An 8761-nucleotide genomic window follows, 5' to 3' on the forward strand; every position below is an offset into this window, starting at 1 on the left:
GCACCTGCCCCGCCGCCCTCCCCGCGGGCGGGCGGGCGGCACCGGCGGCTGCGCGCGGGGGCGCTCCAGGGCAGCGGGAGCCGGCGGGCGGGGCGGGGCGGGGCGGCCGCGCCCCCGGGAGCCGCCCGACGGCCCCGCCGGAGCCCGCGCTCGCCCAGGGCCCGGGCCCCGGTCCCGCATGCAGCCGGCAGCCTCCTCCCCAGGCGCCTCCTTGGCCGCGCATCACGGAGGCCGCTTGGCAGCTGTGGTGGCGTCCGGCTCCGCCGCCCCGAGGACTGGACCCTCCAGTGTCCTCTTGCGCTGCTGCTCGCCCCCAAATCTGCCGCTAGCAGGTGGGAGGGCATCGCTCCTGTGTGGATCTTGTGCGTCTTAACAGCACTTTAACCAACTGCAGCCACGACCTGCTGATGTGCAGTCCGCAGCCACAAAGCAGGCAGGATTCCCGCTGTAGAGCTGGTTTGTCCAGGACTTGTCCGTTCCCAGTAGCCTTGCAGCATGATTGGTTTCCTTTAGTGGCATATGAGACTTTAAAAATGCCAACGTTTTCTTTTTCTAGCTTGTCCTGACTTAACTGTGGAATACCCCAACCGTAGTATACATACTGTCATAAGCCACCATCAACTTCACCCAAAGGTATATTGTCTTTGTTCTAAAAATAGAAGGGTTAACAAAGTTTGGCTAGCTATGGACCCATGTTCCACATCCTTTTGCTACCAATCCACTCTATACAGGCTCCAGTAGTCACCACTTTGCACATGCACTGGCAAAATGGGTATGGTTCTGAGCAGTGTGGTTCCTTTCATGTGCTGAGGATTAGCCAGCTGGTGAGTCAAACAGTAGGCAACTGCTGAAGTCACACCATCTTCCATCTGGAGAGGACACCGATTAGCAGTCTCATTTTCCTGACTGCTGGTTTTCGTCATGACTCGTAGTATTTCTGGGTCCTTTATGTTGATTTGGGCTGAAACTGTGAAAAGGGTTCAAAATTAGCCTGAGAGCAAAGAGATGGATAGCAAATGCAATTCCATTTCCTTACGAGAACAAGATAAAAACTAGTGAGCCCAGTTCACATGTATTTTCTATCATTAGGCATTAGTATGCTTGCCTTGAACTTCCCACTCTTGGGCTTTCCTTTGTAGATTTAAATGTTGAGGGTACAGTAAGGCTTTCAATAATTTATTAGCATTTTTTGGTGTAAGTAAGCACAAAGTCAGCACTAAAATTATTATCATACAGAGCTTTATAACTTCCTTTCAACAGAAAAAACTCTACACAGAATTTTGCTCTGTGATCTTAGCCTGTGATTAAAGCAGCTGTGAAATGTCTCTAGCCTTCAAATACTGTGCCTTGCTTAGCTCAGAAAGGTTTTGTGTGGAACAGAGATGCTTCCAAGGCTCAGGAGGGAGTCTCCCAGAGGCCAAATGACCAAACTGTTTCACTTCAACTTATCTAAGCACAGCCATAGAATGCTGCTTCATGTTTCACCGATGAGATTTTAAGTGCCTGCATTTCTCTAGAATCCTAATATTTGGCTCTGTTACCTAGAATTTGGTGCATACTCCGTGGGAATATATATAAATCTAGCCTAGCACAGAGCTATATTACCTTAACACAACTTTAGGTGTATTTGGCTAATAGTTTGAGACTACACAATCTTTTCTGGAAAACAAACAAGCAAAACCTAATCATGATCAGAAGTTGGTTTTTCACTTAATTTTTATTTATTTCTTATAGATGGGGAAGAGTTCCTTCCTGGTACCCACTATTTCTGCTGAGGTATTTATTTTTGCAGTAAAAGAAACTTCCCCACATGCTTTGTTTTGCTGTGCCCTAATTTTATAGCAAGTTTGTATAAAATAAATTATATATGGAACATAAGCAAAATTGAACTTCTTCAACAAATCACAGCAAACAGACTGTGAAAACTCTGCACATTTTTTTCCTATTGCTTTCTCTTCTTTTTCAGCTTTTTTCCACTGACCTTGTTCATAGGGTTTCTCCCTGAGAACTTGCTGAAAAATTTGTTTCTTCCTATGCAGATTAAACAGTACTAGGCATTTTCATGAGCCATGGCATTTCTTCCTAACGTGACCTGTTAAAGTGGCCTGCCATCCCAACCCACATTTTGCAGATGTGCTTATAAAATTTTTTTCCTCCTCCACTGCATTCCCAGACCCTTTTCCTTATTTTAGCCTATCCTATTTGCCCGCTAACTTCCCATACTTTCCTCATGGTTTTCTAATCAGCCTCCCCTATCCTTGCCTCTCACAATTAATAGGAGAGATGCTGCTGCTTCCTGAAAAAATTTATGACAGCTCTTCCAGCCAACAGTAATGCTGATCTTCATAAACTCATTTTCACATATTGCAGACTAAGCTATGCTGGCCAATGGACACTGATATGGCTGAGATGCTTTTGGCAGTGAGTCTCTGCCCCTGCTCCCCAGTTTCCAGGCTTCGCTTTTTGCCCCTTGGAACTTCCTCTTAATCCATGTTTTTTCCTCATTCTGGTCTTGCATTTGTCTTTTTTTCATTTAACTAAGAGATTTATTTTTTTAGACCACATCAAGTCTACTATAAAACTCAACCAAAAGAAATTACTGCAGTTTCAAAGCTGAATGTTCCCTGCATGCTGGCAGCAAAAGTGATGTTAAATGTGCTATAGAAGGACACTGGTGAGGGTCTTGTTTTCTTTCCCCCAGAAATGCTCATGGTCCAAACTGTTTCTTAGCTGTCAATGGCTGTGTGCAGTTATATAACCATCTCTGTCCTCTTTTTAGCCATTACTCTCCTTCTTTGCCTTTGGGTTTCTTTTCTTTTTTTAATGATCCCATGAAAATGTTAGTAATAGAGGAGTTTCCTATTTTCCATGTGTCTTCCTCCTATTTTATTTGCATTTGCCAGTGGGGCCAAAGAAATGAAGTGATTTCTTTAGAAGTTTGTTTGAAAAAGCTGTGCCTAAATATGCTGTTCTGCTTTATTTTGTGGCCTTATGAAAATTATGCTGCATTTTATGAAGCTTTAAATTTTAATGTGAGATTCTCAAGAATGTTCCATTTGCAGACCTAGGCAGATATCTAAGCACATGAACATTCAATATGGTAATCAGAGAAAATTATTTTATCAGAAATGACTTTTTAGGCATTTATTTAGTGCTGCAAAGTCAATTTATTACACAGGCACACCCAGAGTGCTCTGCCAAGCCAAGCCTTAACTGTTACTTGTCCACACCTTTTCTAAGCCATTTTTTACCAACCTTTATCAAACTAAAAAGGAAGATGTGAACCCCCACAGTGAAAGCAGATTCAGCTTTCTTCTTTTTAAGCCAAGGCCACACATGTACCTCCAAAAAGTGTTAGCTTGAGCTTTCCTATTAATGAGAATGAGTGTGTCAGTATGTGTCACATAGATATTGGTTTAATACCCAGGAAGAAGACAAGCATTTTGCCCCTGCCAAACCAAGTATAAGGGACTGTTCTCAGTTTATCTGTTCCCCTTACCAGGTTTTGTTTCATGGATGGAAAATCCTGTGCCCAGGTCCTCCGTGCTGGCTTGCTTGCTCAGGGATATGGAAACTCTCTGGCCACATCTGAATTATCAAAATGAACAGGACCAAAATGAAGTGCCAGAGCGCTGGTTGTGCATAGTCCATGAGGAGGTTTGGTGCCAACCAGGCTTCACCAAAACAATAAGTGCCAGGCTGTGGCTGAGGAGCTAGCACAGGAGAAACTCAAGCCCTAAAGGGCAGAGTCCTATTGATCTGGTTTTAGGAACAACTGGCTAAAACTCCTGCATGGTTGTGAGATGTGACAGGCTAGTCAGCCACAGCGTAGCAGAAAATGAGCCCTGGAATTTTTTATTCACTGGTAGGACATGGCCTTGACCCCACGATGACTTTGGTGAGGGGAGGGGAAGGAGAGAAGGAGGGGAGCAGGGGAGTGTCCACTATGAGGGCTCTGTTTTTAAGAGCCAGCTTTAAAAATGAGACTCATAATTGAGTGGTTTCTGCTCTCAATACAGATTTCTTCTGTATTTTACATTTTACCACCATTAAAAAAAAGGTTAGTAGGGAGGAAATAAAGACACAGGTCTCCTTGTGTCTAGCTGATTACCCAAAGTGGTAGTTTTGACCAAGATTTTAAATGTTTGTTCTATTTCTGATTTCAGGATTCAGGATCAGTTCAAACATAAAGGTTTCAGAATGCTCCTCTTCAGAATGATTAGAGAGTGAAGGTTGCGGGACTTTTTAAAAAGGAAAAGTAATATGGAGCTTTTCATATAATGCTCATCAGCAGTAACAGCAAAGAGTCTGAGGCAGGATGAGGGATTTATGGTGAAGCTGAATTAGTGCACAAGATCTTCACACATAAACAATTTAAAATGACGACAGTCATGTTCAAATACTGTTTTAGGAATTCAGGGACATGGACTTGGTTAACCATTTCTATTTAATGCTTTTTAAATCAATATGTGTAGCCTATAAGAGTAATGGCAGTAAGAAAATGTTAACATTAGGAATAAATTTTATGTTATGGCTGAGACTGGTCTGTGGGCTTTATTGCATTACACTGGATGTGGTTTTCATCAGCTGAAACTGTCTGGCTCCTTAGAGCAGCTTGATTTAAGGAGTTTGAACTAGTTTCCTTTGGGAACTGCAGGCTCAAAAATTGAATTGTTAGCTGGTAGAAAAAAATTATAGAACATTTTTGAAAGTGTACAGTGGTGAAGAAAGGAAATGATTACTTGGAGTTGGGGGCGTAGAGTGAGAAAGTGCCTGCCTCATGCATCTGTGGGTGGAAAGGCACAGTTGGCTTATACATTTATTTTGTTTCTTCATCTAGCATTGCTCCAATCACAAGAACTAATTACAGTCAGTTAGGTCAGCATTTCGCTATTCTATTGAATATTGAAAAACCAAGCAGAGAAGTTAACATGATTTAGAAAGAGCTTCTCTGCATTTCCACTGGACTAGAATAATATGCAACTAGAATAATAATGTCCAAGCCTTCATTTGCAGCATCACTCTTATTGTTACTCTTGAATTTTAAGAATGAAACATTAATTGATAAGCAAGGCTTAAACTACTCAAAAATATTGTCTCAAAAGATTTTGTTTCACTCCTGGTTTACCTCTGCCACTTCAGTTTCAGTCAATCAGAATTCACCCATAGGTTAATTGCAGAAATAAACCACATTGCTAAAGGGTGAACTGATTGAAAGTGACACTGATTCAAATGGAGACTGCTTTGATACAGGAGAGTCTTTCTTCATATTTCCCATACCCTTTAAAATAAATAAATAAAAAAGACAATGTAAATAAAAGCATGGCTTTTTAATAAATTTTGAAGTTTTTTTCTGACTAAAAGTCAGTATAGTTTAAGTCCCATTGTACTTGCTATCAGAAGAAATTTGGGAAATTTCAATTAGGCAGAGTCCAAGTTAAAATCTGAGTGGGGAAGGAATCGTTGAAGGCAGATCCTCACAAATCCTACTTATTTATTCTTGCAAAAAAGCAAGAAATGAAAAAAAGCGTGGCAGCTAACAGACAGAAATAAAAATTGCAGAGAAAAAGAAGGGCTCCTTGGCCAAAGTAAAAGTTGAGATAGGAAGTGGAGAATCAGCTTTCTGTGGAAACAGGAAGATCTCACAACTTTTTGCAACAGATTCTGCAGTATAAATAACAAAGGCATGTCTGAGGCTCAAAATGAAGGGAACAAATTGGTTAGCTACAGAATGGTGGCAGAGGCAAAGATTCTCCAAGCAATCAAGGAAGAAATAGTGATGATGAAAAGGAGGGCAGAGAAACTGGAGCGTCAAAAATTTGACAGTCACTGCAGGACCAGCTATGTGAGTAGCAGTGATATTTGGCTGGTTAATGAAGCCACAAAAGAGGAGACTCCGTGCCAGAGCTAGGTGGACAGGGAGGAAGAGGGAAGGCAGGAGTGACACTCAGCAGCTGAAAAGTTGAGTGATGAACTGTGAATATATTAAAAACACCTAGGTGTCTGACATTTTTCTCTCTCAGGAACAGAGCTGACTGAGACTCTGAAGCTCTCAGGCTTAGTGATTTTGGCTAAATTCCTTGGTAGAAAAACTCCACTGCAGGCCCTGGAGGTATCAAAGAAATTATTCTGGACCTCCAGTGCTACAATTTATAAAGACCAATATGTAATTAAGTAGCCAAGAATGTACCTTCTAGTTTTAAATACTGTCCTTTTCCCAAGCAGTTTATTTATACTTTGGCAACATATCCTTAATGTAGGGAGCTGAAAGTTGCCATTTTTGTGTGTTTCTTTAAGTACCATGCTTCAGTTTTCATGTGATAAAGTATCCCTTTCCTAATCCTAGCTTGTTATTTTTTCAAAACACATGGACCCGTGTCCTTTTCCTCTCTTATTACCAAGAGATGAAAGTTGCCATTTTTGTGTGTTTCTCTAAGTACCATGCTTCAGTTTTCATCTGACAAAGTATCCCTTTCCTAATCCTAGCTTGTTATTTTTTCAAAACACATAGACCCAAGTGTCTTATTACGAAGAGATGAAAATGGAAGTGACACAAATCAGTGGAGAGAATTTTCCACCCTTATATATAAGATTGATTTTTCATACTGGGAAATTTTACCCAATGAGTAAATGTGGAAGATCAAAATGTGAGTCATTTTGATGACAGCACACTCATATATAATTTTCAGGTTATTTGTTAGCAGTGTCTTCTTGTGACCCTAATTAAATTAAAAGTTACAGGTGACCCAACGGCAACAGAAGAATGATCATTTCCTGTGGCCCAGTTTAATGAATGCATTATCTTTAAACCTAGATTTCTGCATTGGGAACAATAACATACCAATGCTGTCTAATGAAATCAGCCTCAATTGTCATGACCTTTCGTTTACTTAACCTTTTGCTTCCATCGTTAATTATATGTGTTTTATAGTTAGTGTAGAGGGCATGATCATTAGCAAAACCTATCAAGCTTGCTTTCTTCAGAAGAAAGGAAAAGCTAACAAACAAGCCTGAAAAGAAGTAAAGGGATAAAGCATTCATGAGAGAGGTGAAGACAGGACTGATAAACTCTCCAGTGGCAACATACAAAGCAAGTAGTGGGTAAGACATTCTTGGAAAAAGGAGAAGATATTTGCCGCTATACACATGGTTTGTACTTGTTTTGGTTTTTGCCTTATTATTCCTGTAATAAGGAATTACACTAATAAAATATTATAAACTGGCAATTCTCTGAAATTAAGTGACACTCATCTGGACTAACTGCATATTTTAAATATATTACTTGGTTTAGAGCTTGCAGTACCCTTCTTACCCTTTCAAACGTACCCATACCTTCATTGTTACAGAACCTGCCATATATAGAAATCAAGGATTTTGCCTTTTCCAGCTTCTCTTCAAACATTGATTGTTTCTAGAAAAAAACTAAAAAACACTGCAAATACCTCTTCCTAAGTCTTGGTTTCTACCAATTTCCTTTGTACCTGCAGGACTCTATTTAAAGATTCAGTTTTACTTTTGAAAGGGGATTTACTAAGACAAAGATTTTATTTCCTTGCATCACTTTGCTTTCCTGGGCAATGGAAGACTCTTGAAGGCATTTTATTTCTTGTAGCAATCTTGTTTGAAGAACAGTCCATTTTAGGAGCATATCCCAGGATTGACAAGAGTTGTAAACTTGAGATGAATTCTACAAAAAGTGACAGACATGAAGAAAAGACCCAACAAAAAAATCCCTTTTCTCTTTAAAAGTCATGGTAGCTTTGATGTAGATTTTTGCACGGAGAGAGTTGAGTTGCTTTACTCTTTCTATTTGACAAAACCCAGAAAGAACCTGCACAAAGACTAACAAGTGTCTTAGAGAAATGAGAGGCTTTTTAAAAGATGAATTTCATAAAATTAGTTATAAAAGCATTTTCCCTGCTCAAGTGCACAGCTGCAAGGATTGATTGATAGGTCAGACAGTCACAGTGTCATTCTGTGGGACCTGGATGGGCTGGAGCAATGGGTTCAGAGGCATCCCCTAAGTTCAGCCAGGAGAAGACACAAGTTTTGCACCCAGAAAAGAACAATTCCATGCACCAGTAAATGTTTGAGGCTGCCTAGCTGGAAAGCATCGTGTCAGTAAATGAGATGGGGGTTCTGGTTGATGTCGAACTGAACAGGAAAGATAAGCTGGAGTGAGTCCTGCAATGGGCCACATAGATGATTCAGGGATTAAAGCATCTGCCATGTGAGAAGAGGCTGAGAGAGCTGGAACTGTTTAGCCCGAAGAACAGAAGGCTCAGGGGGAACCTGAGCAATGAATATAACAAATATCTAATAGGAGAAGGAGAGAAGACAGAGCCAAGTTCTTCTTGGTGATGCTCAGTGAAAACACAAGAGGCAATGGACACAAGCAGAAGTATTGGAAATTCCATTTAAACACACTGTGAAGGTGATCAAATGCTGACATAGGTTGTCCAGAGAGGTTGTGAAATCTCTGTCCTTAAAGATAATTAAATTTTGACTGGACCCAGCCCTGAACACCCTGCTGTAGGCAACATTATTTTGAGCAGAGGAGGATTGGATGATCTCCAGAGGTTTCCTTCTCAGTGACTCTTTGATTCTGTGATGTGTGAAATAAGGCAAGCCATGTAAAAGATGGCTTTAGTTATGGTAAAAAATGCTAACCTAGGTGAAACCTACATCTGCAATTCAGCTGGAGCTGTACAGAGCTACATGGGCTCACTTGGGTGGAACAGCTTGCAAGATCAGTGCTCAT

The sequence above is a fragment of the Melospiza georgiana genome, chromosome 3, assembly GCF_028018845.1.
Source record: "Melospiza georgiana isolate bMelGeo1 chromosome 3, bMelGeo1.pri, whole genome shotgun sequence".
Classification (NCBI taxonomy): Eukaryota; Metazoa; Chordata; class Aves; order Passeriformes; family Passerellidae; genus Melospiza; species Melospiza georgiana.